This window comes from Tupaia chinensis, unplaced genomic scaffold (genome assembly GCF_000334495.1).
Source record: "Tupaia chinensis unplaced genomic scaffold, TupChi_1.0 Scaffold000315_1, whole genome shotgun sequence".
In the NCBI taxonomy this organism is placed as follows: Eukaryota; Metazoa; Chordata; class Mammalia; order Scandentia; family Tupaiidae; genus Tupaia; species Tupaia belangeri.
In genome coordinates this window covers 493,237-508,481 of record NW_006159808.1, presented here as the reverse complement: position 1 = coordinate 508,481, position 15,245 = coordinate 493,237, and the positions used below count along the sequence as shown (strand labels likewise).

At 41.6% G+C, this 15,245-nt stretch overlaps 1 long non-coding RNA gene across 3 annotated transcripts in view; it reads left to right on the top strand.

The window, feature by feature from the left end:
• LOC102501955 (uncharacterized) overlaps window positions 1–15,245 on the top strand; it is a 70,003-nt gene that overhangs the window by 47,193 nt on the left and 7,565 nt on the right. For 2 of the 3 annotated variants that reach the window (XR_334935.2, XR_334933.2), the window contains exons 2-3: window positions 6,759–6,858; window positions 7,254–7,346. This is a non-coding gene — a long non-coding RNA (uncharacterized LOC102501955). Of the gene's footprint in view, window positions 1–6,758; window positions 6,859–7,248; window positions 7,347–15,245 lie in introns of all 3 variants that reach the window. The other variant, XR_334934.2, reaches the window with a different exon arrangement.

The following is a 15,245-nucleotide window of genomic DNA, read 5'->3' as shown; positions in this document are numbered from 1 at the left end:
TATATATATATAAAATAGTGCTAATAGGAGTTAGTGATGAACAGGCTGTGGGTTCTATAAATAAAGAATAAATTTTTGTCTTAAGAAATTGTGCACTCATTGATATTATTTCCTAAAATAAATGCTTTTTAGATAGCTGTCATTCAGGCTGTGATGACAGATGACAAATTTTCCTAGCTATTTAACACATAAGCTGATTCAAAACAGAGAAGTGGGCACTTGGGTTCTAGCTTGGAGGATAGACTTTTACAAGTTCCTCCTGCCACGTGAAGATTGGGAGATCTCTTGTCTCTACTGTTGCTTCTGGCTTCAGGATTGCTCCGGTTTTGCTTCACATGGTCAGGAAATCTGTGCTATCACTGAATTTCTGAAACAGACTGTGCCTATTAGATCTGTGAGTCCTGCCACAGTCTGTATTCCTAAATTAATTCAATTTTCAATTTGAGATCTGTGCAAGGACGTCAAGTGTCACAACATAAACCACACCCAGAACCCATCTCAAGGGAGACAGTAAATGCAGCGTTTAACTCGCCAACTTTTGCAGTACCCATTTGCACATCTCACTGTCTTCAAAAGGGACTTAGCTGGGCTCTCGTTTGGAAAACAGTCAGTGTGCAAAAAATTCCCTAAGCTTTGTCTTATCAACTTTGATGCCAGCAAATTTCCTCTCTGATATGTGAGGATGGAGAAAAGACGTGTGAGTTTGTCTGCTAGCACAGTTCCTAGAAAAAGAAAGATGCTGGTTTCTTCTTTCAAGCACAATCTCATACTCCGTTACCTAGTCATTGCAGAGAGTTCTAGATCAAGTCTAGGGGGTGAACGTGCGCTTCTAGGTGGTAGTGCCTTCGCTTACTCAGCGTGGGAAAGGTTAATTTACCAGGGCAGATGTCTCGGAATTTCACCCGAGAAGCCTTTTGAAGGGGCTTTTAAATTGGGGGAATGGTATCTTGTTTAGGAGTGACCTAAACAAGTTTGGGATTTATTAATCCCAAACTGTCAGGACAGTGGTTTGTACAAATAACTCTTACAATGTGACCATTCCTTAATTCTCGCTAAATTTATTAAGATATGTCTGCTCATTGACACCTTTCATAATTGGTGCTTTTCAAATGGACAAAAAAATGTGTTTTTCTGTTTTTTTCATTCTGCCGTGGTGTTCATCTTTGAGAAAGCTGTTTGATCTCTGTTGGTCTTGATTTCCTCCTCACGACAGCACCGTCCACTCCGCAGGACTACCGCGAAGACTAAGTGCGATGTTACGTCACGGTCTGCAATTGCGTTTGTTTCTCCTTTCTTCCTTCTCTTCCTCCACTGCCTTTCCTTCCTTCTTTCTTCTATCAATTTCTTTCAGGTGTTTCCTGAATCTTCCATTGACATCTTCCCCGCTTTAGAGTCAGGACGAATAGGATTTTTCATACCAACTCCAAACAGCATCTTTTCTCCTTTCTCAAAGGCTGGAGAGGCTAACCTATTCCCTCTCATCTAATTTAAGATGTTGATTTGCAAAGAGGCTCCAGAGGAGCAATTTCTACTTCTTACGCTAGTTACACAAGTTGGTTGCATGTCTATTTTCAATAGTTTGTAAAGGGAGGTAAGTCTCTGAACAGATTGGGTATTAGAGGTACTGCAGGCATTAAAAAAGAATAACTCTCATTTTTGCTAGAGGAGTTAAAAGCTGATTTTAAAACAAAATGAGCCTCATATTTTTGTTCCTTCGGGGCTCATTCTGCTGCTTTTGTTGACCAATGTATGCAGTCTCACAGTGAGTGGTCTGTTTGTCTCTGCTTTCCTGTTGCCTCCTCACAGCGGGTGGTGGTACTGTGTGTGGGCTGAATTGTGGGCCGGCTGGGTGCTCTCTGGGTGGGCACCGTCTGTGCCCGCCCATGCAGGTGGCAACGGGGAGCAGGCACTTGCTTTTTTCTCTCCTCCCACCCTAACCTCTAATAAAAATTCATTTTCTGTGTCTACAGCCTCATGGGGAGGTTGGTTGAGGTCGACTGTATCGTAGTCCCAGTTCTATTTGCAAAGAATTACGTTTACATGGAAGTGATGCAAATGGGTAATTTACAGTCATGAACCATGCATGAAAGGGAGGCTGGTGACGTTGACAAACCTGGAGTGAATTGAAGCTTGACACGTAGTTACTGGAGAAGAAATGTAGAGCTACCTTCGAAAGACTTTTCAAGGGCAAACTCACGGAACTGGGTGAATCCTAATGTAGGCTTTGAGAGTCGTGACCAGATGAATTATAAACTTTTGAGTATTACTTTTGAAACCAAAGTTATTGAGATTTATTTAACTTCCAAGTGTGTATTTTTCTCAATTTCCAGGTATTGAAAACACCAAGCATGGAAGCTCAGAATTACAGATACCTGGGGTCAGTAGGTGGCATAGTGGTTAAGGTGCTGGATTCCTGATTTGAGTCCTGGACCAGGAGAATTGAGACTCATGCCAGTTGTGTGTGTGCTTACGCACCCAAAGTCCTGAGGAGAGAATGATGGGAAGAGATTGTGGTGTGGCTATCTTTTCCCAACCCCGCCCCGGAATGGTTTCTCTCTCTCTCTCTCTGTCTCTCCAGTGAATGCACACACCCTATAGCAAAAATATCTAAGAAAATAATTACGGGTACCTAGTGTAAGAGCTATCTATAAGTAACACCTGCTTGTAGGTCATGCCCAAATCTGCTGGGAGAGGTCTGTTTGTTTCCCATCCACGTATCTTCCACACCACCATCAAAAGAGTCCATTTCATTTTGAGCTGGAGAGAAATACAGAGAACAGATGTAATGGAAAGGCCAAGAGAAGAGAAAGTTCTATTTGAAATGGTTAAGGGGTAAGCAACAGTTTAAAATATTAAACTTTGAAAGTGGTATGTGCTTTGGTAGAAAGGAGAGGCAATTATTATTTTGCATTCTCTATGGTTAATATTCACTGACCAGATGAATTATAAACTTTTGAGTATTACTTTTGAAACCAAAGTTATTGAGATTTATTTAACTTCCAAGTGTGTATTTTTCTCAATTTCCAGGTATTGAAAACACCAAGCATGGAAGCTCAGAATTACAGATACCTGGGGTCAGTAGGTGGCATAGTGGTTAAGGTGCTGGATTCCTGATTTGAGTCCTGGACCAGGAGAATTGAGACTCATGCCAGTTGTGTGTGTGCTTACGCACCCAAAGTCCTGAGGAGAGAATGATGGGAAGAGATTGTGGTGTGGCTATCTTTTCCCAACCCCGCCCCGGAATGGTTTCTCTCTCTCTCTCTCTGTCTCTCCAGTGAATGCACACACCCTATAGCAAAAATATCTAAGAAAATAATTACGGGTACCTAGTGTAAGAGCTATCTATAAGTAACACCTGCTTGTAGGTCATGCCCAAATCTGCTGGGAGAGGTCTGTTTGTTTCCCATCCACGTATCTTCCACACCACCATCAAAAGAGTCCATTTCATTTTGAGCTGGAGAGAAATACAGAGAACAGATGTAATGGAAAGGCCAAGAGAAGAGAAAGTTCTATTTGAAATGGTTAAGGGGTAAGCAACAGTTTAAAATATTAAACTTTGAAAGTGGTATGTGCTTTGGTAGAAAGGAGAGGCAATTATTATTTTGCATTCTCTATGGTTAATATTCACTTAAACGTTCAGCTATCATTTTGTCTCCCAGCAGATGTGCCAAAACTGCACTGATTTATGCATTTGTTGGCATTAGTTCAGGTTCTCCATGAAGCAGACACCATGATGGAATTAGTTGTGCAGGAGACCTATCCTGGGGAACACCTGTCAACGCTATAGGAGGAAGGGGTGGGCAGGCTAGAAGTGTCTTTAGAGAGTGCTGCATGCCTGTCACTTGTGAAAAGAGAGGGGAAGGGAGGAGTATTTCGGTTGAAGGAGCTGAAGACTGCAGTGCCCCTCTCACTCTTGGCAAGGCTGAGGGGCTGCCCAAAGCAAAGGTTGTCCATTGGAGGAATCCACATGGGTGGGGCCTTGCCCTGGTATCCGTGGTGTGCTCAGCCATTGGTGGGAGCAGACAGGAAACGGCGTGGCCTCACTGTGAATGCTGAAGCGGATCCGAAAATAAGGGGAGGGGCTCACCATGCTCTTGGCAGCACGTCCTCTCTTGAAAGCTGACCTGACCCGTCTTCCACACTGTTGTTACATGTTGGCTTCTGCACTAGTCAAACTCCGTAATACGGGCAGTCACTAAACAAGAGATGCTTATTGCTCGTAGTTCTGGAGTCTGGCAGGTCTAGATCAGACAGATTCTGTCCTGGTGAGGGATTGCTTTTTGGCTCATAAATGGTGCTTTCTTGCTGCATCTTCAAACACAGTGGGATCTGCTTTGGGCCTCTTTCATAAGAGCACAGATCCCAGTTATGAGGGCTCTGACCTCCACGACTCCCCAAGGCCTGGACACCTCATCCTAATCCCTTGGGAGTTAGGATTTCAATGTATGAAGTTTGGGGGAAACACAGACATTCAGACGATAGCAACTACTCTTTGGGTTCTAGTAGCTTTGTCCTTTCCTATTCTTCGCTGCTGGTGTTAGTCTTTAAATGCCTCCATTAGGACTGAGCATTTTAGCAAATATTTCATTCAATATTGTCCATCTATTGCTCTCTAAGTGGCACCTGTACCCTAACTGTTCTGCTCTTCTGGACTCTTTTCCTCAATGTGTAACTTAATTTATCTGAGACGACTATTCTCTGTCTCACATAATAGGCTGTGCAAAATACCTGCTATTTCTTTTCTTTCTTCCTTTCTTTTTAGTGATAGAGTGTGTATGCATGAGAGAGAGAGAGAGAGAGAGAGAGAGAGAGAGAGAGAGAAGCACCCTTAGCAGGGTTTTGTCACGCTGCAATCCTGTCCCCAGTCCGCCAACTTCTCAGAATCTTGGGTGCTCATGCACACGCTTGGAGTATTTTCACATTGACCTGGGGGACCCGAACCCATGGCTGGCCATGTGACTTCCAGCATGGTAGTCCAGTAAGCTACAGCCTGCACCACCTGACTGGGCCATCTGTGCTTATTTCTGGTATGTTTTTGCTAGAGTATTTTTTAACCGCTGCCACACGCTGTTTACCAAGTAAGTCTATTCTCATCGCTAAGCTAAAGTGTGATTGGCAGGAAGCACGCCTACATCTCAAACCTATTTGGGAGGACGCAGTAGGTCAGGGAAGGGAATGTTTCCTCTGAATGGAACGAAGACTGATGACTGGTGATTTTTCTACCCACAAGTCCAATTCTCTCCCCCAAATGATGATAGCAAACTTCCAATTCCAGTAAAATCCCATCTGAGGGAGAATCTGAGAGCTCAGAGTCAGCGATAAACCCAAGCACACAATCAGGTCTGCATGGGGAGGGGAGCTCAGTTTACAGATGCAGCGCTCCTCCTGATTTTGGGACATGGGAGTTGGTAACCCTGGATGGGAAGGCAGAAATAAGCTGCCCTCAGGACCAGCAGATGGTGTAGCAGTTATGTTGCTGGACTCTGACATGGCTGACTGTGGTTTGAATCCTGGACCTGGTGGCTTGAAAATCACTCTGGGCACATGCGCATTCGCCCTCAAGATCCCAGAAAGAGAATGGAGAAGGGATTGTGGAGTGGCCATCAGCCCTGGGATGGGGGGTGATTTCTCATTTTCCCTCTCACTGTCTGTCTCTTTCTCTAGCAACCACACATGCCATAAGACAAAAACCTCCGGAAAAAAGGCAAGGAAAAAGCTGCCCTGAGCGACTCCTGGGTCTGCTCACTTCTTCGTCTTCAGGCTCATCAGAACAGAATAGGGGCACTTTGACACAGAACTGTGAAGAGGCATTGGGTAGGCAGTTTTTAACATCCATATGACACCTTTCTAGATTAAAAAACAAAGTATTAGGAAGAGTTTGAAGAAACAGTCTTGAAGAACCTGACTTTGGGAGGAATGTTTCAAATAATCTCCTCACCTCAATGTTTAGAATTTAGCCTCCTGTCCTTCTAAGCCAAACCGTCCTTCCTTTATTCCAAGGTCGGATGTGTTTTGTGTAGACCCTTAGCTAAGGGTTACCTGCAGAGAACGTGGCCATTCCCTCCCGCAGAAGCAAGTCTGCTTTCCGAAGATGAAAATATGTGGGTTAAAATAAATGACTGTGAGTCTCAGGATGACCAGGATTTTACAGCCGGCGTCAGAAAGAGGGCCACTTACAAAATATGTCTTTGAGATCTGATTCCCAAAGGTCATTCTGTGTTGGAATGCAGAATCAGAGAAGTAGTTGCTGCTCCTCCAGAGATTTTAAACATATCATTCCTAAACTAGGTTAGCGCTGTGTCCATTAGGCAGGACTCATCTGTCTGTTCTCTCCACTGCATGACGGAAACTTTTTGTCAAAGAGCTGTGTCAGGTCGATGCCCAGGGTAAATGTTTACTGCTGTAACAATTCTGTCAAACGCAAGCCTGGGGTCTTACATGGAAAAATTGCTGGCAGATATCTGCTCAGTACTGGGTTGTGAGTGTGGGTCTATGTGCTTAGGTTTACTCAACCTCTTGGCTAATAGGAAAACCTGATGTGCTCATTCCATAAGGGGCAGCACTTGAGGGTCCCTGTTCCATTTACGACCTCAGGCAGCCACTGGCTATGCTTCTTATTCACCCATCTGGCATTAAAAAGCCACCATTTCTCGATTTATCAAGGGAGATTCTGCAATGGAAAAGTTCGAGCATTTCAGGAACTCACTAGCTTTAACACTAGAAATATTATAATCACGTTAATTGTCCATTCGATCTAGGTAAGCCTGCGATTTATTTGAAGTTATATTCCCTATTGGAGTTAATGAAATGATAATGCTGGGGAAATTAAGTTGATTCTTCACAACAGCAGGAGTAAAAGTAGGTCTTCATTTTACTTTCTTACCAAATCTCTAAATTGAGGCCATATTTTCTGTATTTAGCTTGCTATTCTCCTTTTGGCGCTTTGGTAGAATAGCACATATTTAAAGACTGGTATTTTGAAACTGTGCAAACCACATAAGTGTTTTTGCTGGGAGAAGTTATTTCTGTTAGTTGCCTTCTTTACTTGCAAGTTGACTGTAAATGTCATGAAGTTTATGCCCTATATAAATTGCTTTAATTATATTGGGTTTACATAACTTCTTCATGTTTGTATAGGCTAAATGCGGGCATGAAATTTTTTCTATAAACTCTAGAAGCTTGTCGAATGTCATAGTAAATAAATGCAACAATATTTAAATGAAAGTATTCTCACTGGTTTTATTTAAGTCTAGATCTTCAAGATCATTGTCTTTGCAAGATGATACTTCATTTTGGTAATTAAGTGGAAGAACAGGCCAGTATTCTTGTCAAAGCAATCCCAGATGGTAAGTATTATTCTTAGACTTGTAGTTTACCAACATAAGGATCCTCCTTATCCTCTCTTCTGTCCTACAGAAACAAACATGGCCCAGATGCCGTGATAAATGTGTGGGATTCATCCTATATTCTTACAGGAACATTTGTCATGGCCAACTCTAATTTAAGACCAAGAAATGCTTTCAGCTGTTTTTATCCAGTTGCTAAATCAAATGGCATTACCAGAAGGAAATTCGAGGAATTTTGGAATGACTGAGGCGCTAATATATAATAAAGTCTCAGAGCAGAATGTTATAAGAATGCCAGCATTAACACCTGGAACACATACTTTTTGTGTGCCTGATATTCTGCAAATTTGACTTTGTTGAATTCAATATAGCAAAACCAAAAGGAAATTTAAAACCTAATCTGCATGTTTAAGAGAATCAGTTGAAACAAGAAGTGAGGCAGGAGATTTCCCTGGTTACACAGGAAAGGACATCTACAACCCAAAGTTTCAATCTCCCTAAGTTACTCCGTATGCAGGGAGAAGGCCCTTCCAGAGAACAGGGTGACAGTGTACTCCGCAAGTTCTAGATCTTAGACTTCTTATTCCAGATTACTTTTCTCCTTTCTATATGACTGTCCTTTTTTTTTTTCAAATAGAGAAATGATGTAATAATAAGAACTTAAAAATAAAAATTTCCATAGTTTTACTATCTAAGCTATATATTTTTATTTTTGTTTTCTAATTCATACTACCACAGCTTTATATTTCTATACAGTTATTAAAAGTTTCACTATATAATACTGTGTTCTATTTCATGTGCTGTATTATGTGCACTTTTCTACATAGACTTCATAATATTAAGATTGGGCTGAGTCCCCCATTCCCACTCTGACATTTTCCAATTCATATCTTTCCATAGCACTTATCATTGCCTGATGTTATAGATACAGATTTCTTCAGTGGCTATTTCTCCCACTAAAATAAATTCTTTGTAAGGAGACAAATGGAAGTGCCTAGTACAGAGCGAGCAACCAAAACACATTTGTTGAATAAATGGCTTGTTGACTGTTCACTCATGTTGTTAGATGTTCAAATGGATTCCATACATGTGCTATTACAGTTAATGCATTAATGTGTTATTACATTAATGCACTAAAAGGTTGATCTTATTGGATGTAGGATTTCACTTCTTTGGAATTTTTTTCCCACGATGACACTGATAAGGAGAATGTATAGTTTTGTTCCATCTTTTTATTCAACCATTCATTTGTTTACTTATTCATTCATTGGTTGACCTAATACTGACTTGTTGGAAAAGTCATGACGTGTTTTTCTATACAAAAATGCATCATGACGTTTCCAATAACACACTATTTAAATATCTGTGCTAGTCATTGTTTTGTGTGTGGAGGCAATGTTGGGGAAATGGTAAATGAAATTCTTATAAAGGTTTTATTCTAGTGAAGGAGACAGACAATAAATAAACAATTACATACATAATAGAGGATCAGATAGTGATATGTGGTATGGAGAAAATGAGAAAGAGGAGGAGAACATGTTGTTTGTAGGGATGTCAGAGGAAGTCTTTCTGATAATGTGAGTTTTGAGAGGATTCTTTTTTTTTTTTTTTTTTGGGGAGGTTTTAACTTTCGGGGGGGGGCGCCCAGACAGACAGAGATAGGCAGAAAGCAAGAAATCACCCCCCCCCAGGGGCGATGGCCATGCCGCAATCCCTTCTCCTCCATTCTCCTCTTGGGATCTTGGGCACGCATGCACACGCACCTGGCGTGAGTTTTAAGCCACCAGGTCCGGGACACGAGCCGCGGTCGACTACGTGGGAGTCCAGCGACATAGCCATTATGCTAACTGCTGGTCCCCTGAGAGAATTCTTAAATGAAGTATGAGGTTGAGGCATTGAAATAGATGCATAAGTGCAAAACTCCTAATGCAGTAGGTATTTTCCATATATTGTCACATTATGTTCCAATGGAATTGTATCTCATTGATTTTATTTGTTCTTGATTAAAATGTTTATTTTTGTATGAATTTAGTAAGTGTAAATTCTATCTTAGGTTAGTTCTAATTATATTACAAAGGAGGATAAATATTTTCTTCATGTGTACTCACTTCTTTTTACATGAACTCTTTGTCCCATCCTTTGGGAATTTACTGGCATTGGAATTTTTTTTTTCGACGTGATCCTTACATATTAGAGATGCAAATAATTCCCCCTTTATGTAAATATGATTTTAATTTTGATGATGCTAGTTTTCATTATGTAGCTTTCTTTGTGGATTTATATGCATTTTCAGCCTTCCATGTTTGGCTCTGCTGGGACATGTGATCTTATCGACTCTTGTTTCCGTACATTCTTGTGGCCATTGTACATTCTCTCACACTCTATGCATTTTAACTGGATAACTGACATAAGGGATATCTATAGTTGGTCGATTATATTGAGAGGCCTGGTGTCTCAGCCCTCCCAGCGCCCACACCCTTTGCCATGCACTTTTCATCCTCTCCCATTTGACCATGGGTCAGCCATGCCCATGATTTGGGGAAGTGGCAGTAACAGTAGCTGGAAAAACACTTGTGTAATGGCTCTCTCTCCTGTGCTCTCTGCAGTTGCCACGAGACTGTGTCTGGTCTGCACAGCTGGCAGGAGATATGTTGTGCAGAGAAAGGTTACGTCTCAGCCCAGGCCTTCCTAAATCAGCTCAGCTAGCTGATGCCCAGCAAGATCAGCAGAACCCCTACACAGCCTACAGATAAGTGCAGTCAGGTAGGGGAGCCATCAAGATCACAGAGCCCTAGATACTAGTCAAATAAATGTTCACGGTTGGACATAGGGTTTTTTTTTTCCTTCTATTTATTTATTTATTTATGTTCAAAGAGGTTTTTGCTATAGGGTGAATGTACTTGCCAGAAAAACAGAGAGAGACAGACAGAAAGTGAGAAATTACACCCAGGGAGTATGGCCGTGCCACAATCCCTTCTCCTCCATTCTCCTCTTGGGATCTTAGGCATGCACGCACATGCGCCTGGCATGAGTTTAAGCCATGGGGTCTGGAATTCGAACTGCGGTTGACTACATGGGAGTCCAGTGACATTATGCCCACTGCTGGTTCCTCCTTTTCTGGAACTTAAATACCATGCAGTCAGGATGCTAGCTGGAGTTGCTTGATCTGCAAACTCCCCGATTTGAATTGTCTTAAGATTTCCTCAATTAAAACTCCATTCTATTAAATGGACCGATTTATTTTTCTTTTAACAGGAATGAGGTTATGCCCTCTCTCCTGAGATATCAGACCAGAGTTGAATGGGCTAACTGGCATATAATTTCAAGAAGAGCTTAATCCCAGCCGTCTACTTCGCTGCAATCCCTTCTTCTCCATTCTCCTCTTGAGATTTTAAGCCACCAGGTCCTGAGTTTTAAGCCACCAGGTCCGGGACACGAACCGCGGTCGACTACATGGGAGTCCACCAACATAGCCATTATGCTAACTGCTGGTCCCTGGGTCTCTAGTTTTGAGGTAAATAAAATGGATTAGAGGGACCAGCAGATGGCATAATAGTTATGTTGCTGGACTCCCAACTGTAGTTAACTACAGTTCAAGTCCTAGACCTGGTGATTTAAAACTCACATTGAGCACTTGTGTGTGCATGCCCAAGATCCTGAGAGAAGAATGCAGCATGATTTCTCAAAATCTCTCTCTCTCTCTCAAAAAAAGAAAAGATTAGAAAAATATATGCAGTTTCCTCTGTAGACCACTGTATTACCCATAGAGAAGATTCTGCTTGCGGTACTAGCAGTAGGGGTACTTCTCTATCTTCACAGCTGAGGAATGAAACTAAATCTGAGAATAATATTGAGACACAGAACTATGTGGGTTTGGGACAAGCAGTTAGTGTGGTAGTTGAAGCACTGGACTCCCACATGGCCAATCATGGTTCGAGGCCCAGACTGGCAGCTTTCTTTTTCACTCTCTCTCTCTGAGCACATGTACCCTGTAGCAAATTAAAAATAATAATTATAAATAAGATAAATAATTCTTAAAAAAAGAAACTACATGGAGTCATGCATTAGTATACAATGAATCAATATTCCGTTTGTACACCCATTATATTTTAAAACTAAGAAAGTTCTATAATCCAGCCATAAACATTTTTCATTTGATGCTAGGTTGTTTAACATTCGCTTTTCTGCAGTCTAGATCTTCCAACTATGGTTTAAGTCAGATTAGAAGATTAGGAATAATCAGGCTCTGAACATATTTAAAGAGGAAATAATCAACTTCAACACAATCTAAAATTTTTATGTCAAGAACAGAGCTAACAAAAGATGTAATCAATGAATAATTTAAGGCTGATGCCTTGATTATGGGTGTAAGTAAAATCCTTCCTGAATTGGTAATTTGGTATTTTTAGATTCCGATGAAAAATGAGTTTAATGAAGGTCATTTGATTTAACTAAATATCCCGGAGAAATAACTTAAATAGGATTTAGATTCCACAACTAGGTAGTCAGCAAATGCCACTTTGGCTCCACCTGTGCTAATACTGACATTTAAGTTTCCCATTTCAGCTGCCATCCGTTTTATGCTTGATTATATAAAGTTCCAAAGGATTTCAAATTGATTATAAACATCTGAGTAATTTGATGAATAGTGTATTAGATTGATCTGAAAGTTGAATGTATCAGGAGGAACACTATTTATGCAGCAGGAAATGTGGAAGATAAACTGGTAGCATTTATTCATTTAAGAAAACACCGAGTGCTGCCCTGTAGCTCAGTGGTTCTCATCCCCTTCATAAAAGGGATAAAAATAGAGGTCGAATCCACATCTAGAAGCCCTTAGTCTTGTTGAAGACTGGAATCAAATCCGAAATCTCTTACAGGATGGTATTCCTACTTCCAACTCCAAACCCATTTCAGATCTCTCGCTGTTACCCACTACGTTCTGGCCCAGTGATGGTGTTAGGCTGTCTTGGTTTTCTGGAGCTGCACCAGTAACAAAGTAATGCAGACAAGGTGGCTTAAGCAACAGATTTATCACAGTTCTGGAGGCCAGAAGTTGGAGACCAGGGTGCCGTGGGGTTCCTTCAGAGGGTCTTGAGACGAGCTTTCTCCTTGGCTTATAGATGGCCATCTTCTGTCTGCCGTGTCTTCACATCATCTTCCTTCTGTGTGTTCCCAGGCCCAGATGCCCGTTTCTTTTAAGACTATCTTCTTTACTGAATGAGGGTCTACCTGAATGATAGCATTGTAGCTTAGTATGTCTTTAAGGTATGTCTCCCAACAGAATTACATTCGGAGGCACTGGAGGATAGGACTTCAACATGAATTCTTGAGGACACAGTTTAGGCCCTGAAACTGATCATTCAGTTTGTAGCAAATGACTCGCTCATTTCCCATCTCGTGTCTTTTGCGCTAGCTCCCTCTTCTACCTTGAGCACTGTCTCTTGTCTCTTATGGCTGGATCACCTGGATCCTTCCTATCTAGCTAACACATCTCTTGTTAAAGAAATCGTCCCTGCTCACCTCAGCTGAGTATGCACTGAGTTACTTTATATCTTGTCACTCTATTTTACTTTCTTGCATAGCACTTGCCATTTTCTCGTATCTTCTATGCATGGGGTATGTGGCTTATTATCTATTCTCCCCAAATCTTACTAAACAGCATGGAAGCTGTGAAAGGGTCGATTGCGTATCTTGTTCAGTGTTTTATTCCAGCCTCTCTAACAGTGCCTGGCCTGGCACATGGTGAGATAGAAAGAGTGAGCTGGGTGGGGTGGTGGTACTGGAGACAGAAGGAGAGAGGGAGGATTCAAACCTAGGTACATCTTATGCCTAGATTTTCACCACTGGGTTGCTCTTAAAAAAATGTTCTACAAGTATTAAATAGAGTTTAAAGTACCACTTTGATTACCAGAAGAGCAATCTGTGATTTAAAAGATAGAAGATAAATAAAAAAATTTTTTTGGTTGTTTTCTGGGTATCACCAGAGACTCCATGATGAATCTGCATAGTTCTGAGAAGAACCCTAATAGGGTTCCAATGAAGCTTTGTAAATTCAAAAAAGTCTTCCAGAGAGATTATTCAAGCCACTTATTTTTGGTTTCCATTCCTTTCTTTTCCAAGCCATATGTGCATCTAAACTGAGGAAGTTGTGGTGTTGGGAAAAAACCACTTAGTTAAACACAAATGTGAAAGCAGATGCAAGTGAAAATAGAACAAGAAAGCACTGGAGGTGATATTCCAACTTACAGAAAAATAGCAAAGGATTTCAGGGTAGTCTCATTTCTTGGTAGGTTTTTATAAGAGATCGAGTGAGTTGATCTCTTCTTGGCAATGTTCTTATCAACATGTAACATAAGATCTATGTGGGAAGATTCCGCCAGTTCCTGAAACTCGTTTTAGAAAGTTTGTTAACATAAAACTTAAAATGTTCAATGGTGTAGAAGATAGAGTTCTAAGGTGGTACCTGTAACTTCTGCTCCCTATTTCATACCCTGTGTAGCTTCCTGTTTGATAGGGGTATGATCTTTGACTTCTTCTAGATGACAAAATTTGGGAAACACGAAGGGATTTTTTCAGATGTAATTAAAGTCATGAGTCTACTTTGACATAATAAAAATGGTGGCTGGGTCTGTGCCTCTCCTGAAGGCTTGATGACATAAACAGCCATGTTGAAGACACTCATGTGATAAGTAATTGCATGAGGTGTCAATGTGGGACCCTCAGTTCTATAGCCTCGTAGGAATTCTTCCAATACCATGAATGAGCCTGGAAGCAGGTTCTGCCCCAGCTGAGCCTCCAGTTGAAAATTCAGCCTGGTCAAGACCTTGATCTCAGCCTTGTGAGACCCTGAGCAGAGAGACAGTTGAGTCACGCCCAGACTCACGACTCATAGAAACTCGGAGATAGTAAATGTATCATTTAAAGCTGCTAACTTTTTGCAATTTATAGAGAACTAATACATGTAGCTTCAAAATGAAGAGCTAATGTGAGGCCTTGTACTTGGACAATTGGTTCCTAGCCATTTTCTATCTCCTCCCCACTTTGTTTCCCTTAGTGCAGCTGGAGTGATTATTTTAAGAACGCAAATATGGGGACCAGCAGATGGCGTAGCAGTTATGTCACTGGACTCCTACATGGTTGATGGTGGTTCACGTCCTGGACCGAGTGGCTTGAAAAATCACACTGTGTGTGTGTGTGTGTGTGTGTGTGCATGCCCAAGATTCCAGGAGGAGAGGGAAGAAGGGATTGCAGCATGGTCATTCCCACGGGGGGAGGTGATTTCTCACTTTCCCTCTCACTGTGTCTGCCTCTCTACAGCGAGTATGTAGGCCCTAAGGCAAAAACCTCTGGGAAAGAAAGCAAATATGGCATCCTCTTTGCCTGAAACTCATATATGGTTTCCACTGATTTCTGGAAAAAACAGAACCTCGGATATTGCCACGCACCATCTGTCCTTATTACAGCCTGCATTGCCTTTTGATCTCTGTGCTCTGGCCATGGCCTTATTTAGGCTCTTGGGTCCTTGATGCTCTGGCCACAGGGCCTCAGTGCTGGCTGCTCTCCCTGCTTGCAGTATTTCCCATCCCTTCCCTCACTTACCACTCATTCGTCCCATCCTTTCTTCAGATCTCACCTCTGTTGTCATTTCCTCAGCTAATCATTGCCCTGATTTCCCCAGTTAGGTCTATCACCGCTTTCATATGGTGACGGAAATAAAAATAATTAATTAATGCACGAATCTGAGTGACCTAGGCCTGGAGAGGAAGTGATCAGGTACAGGGGTTCCTTTTATTTGATTTTGAGAGAGAATTTAGTGAAGAGCTTCCCATTGGCCTGGCCCAAAAAGGTGGGACACATGGGGGAGGGCTTGTGGGTTTGGGGAAGGAATTAGGAAAG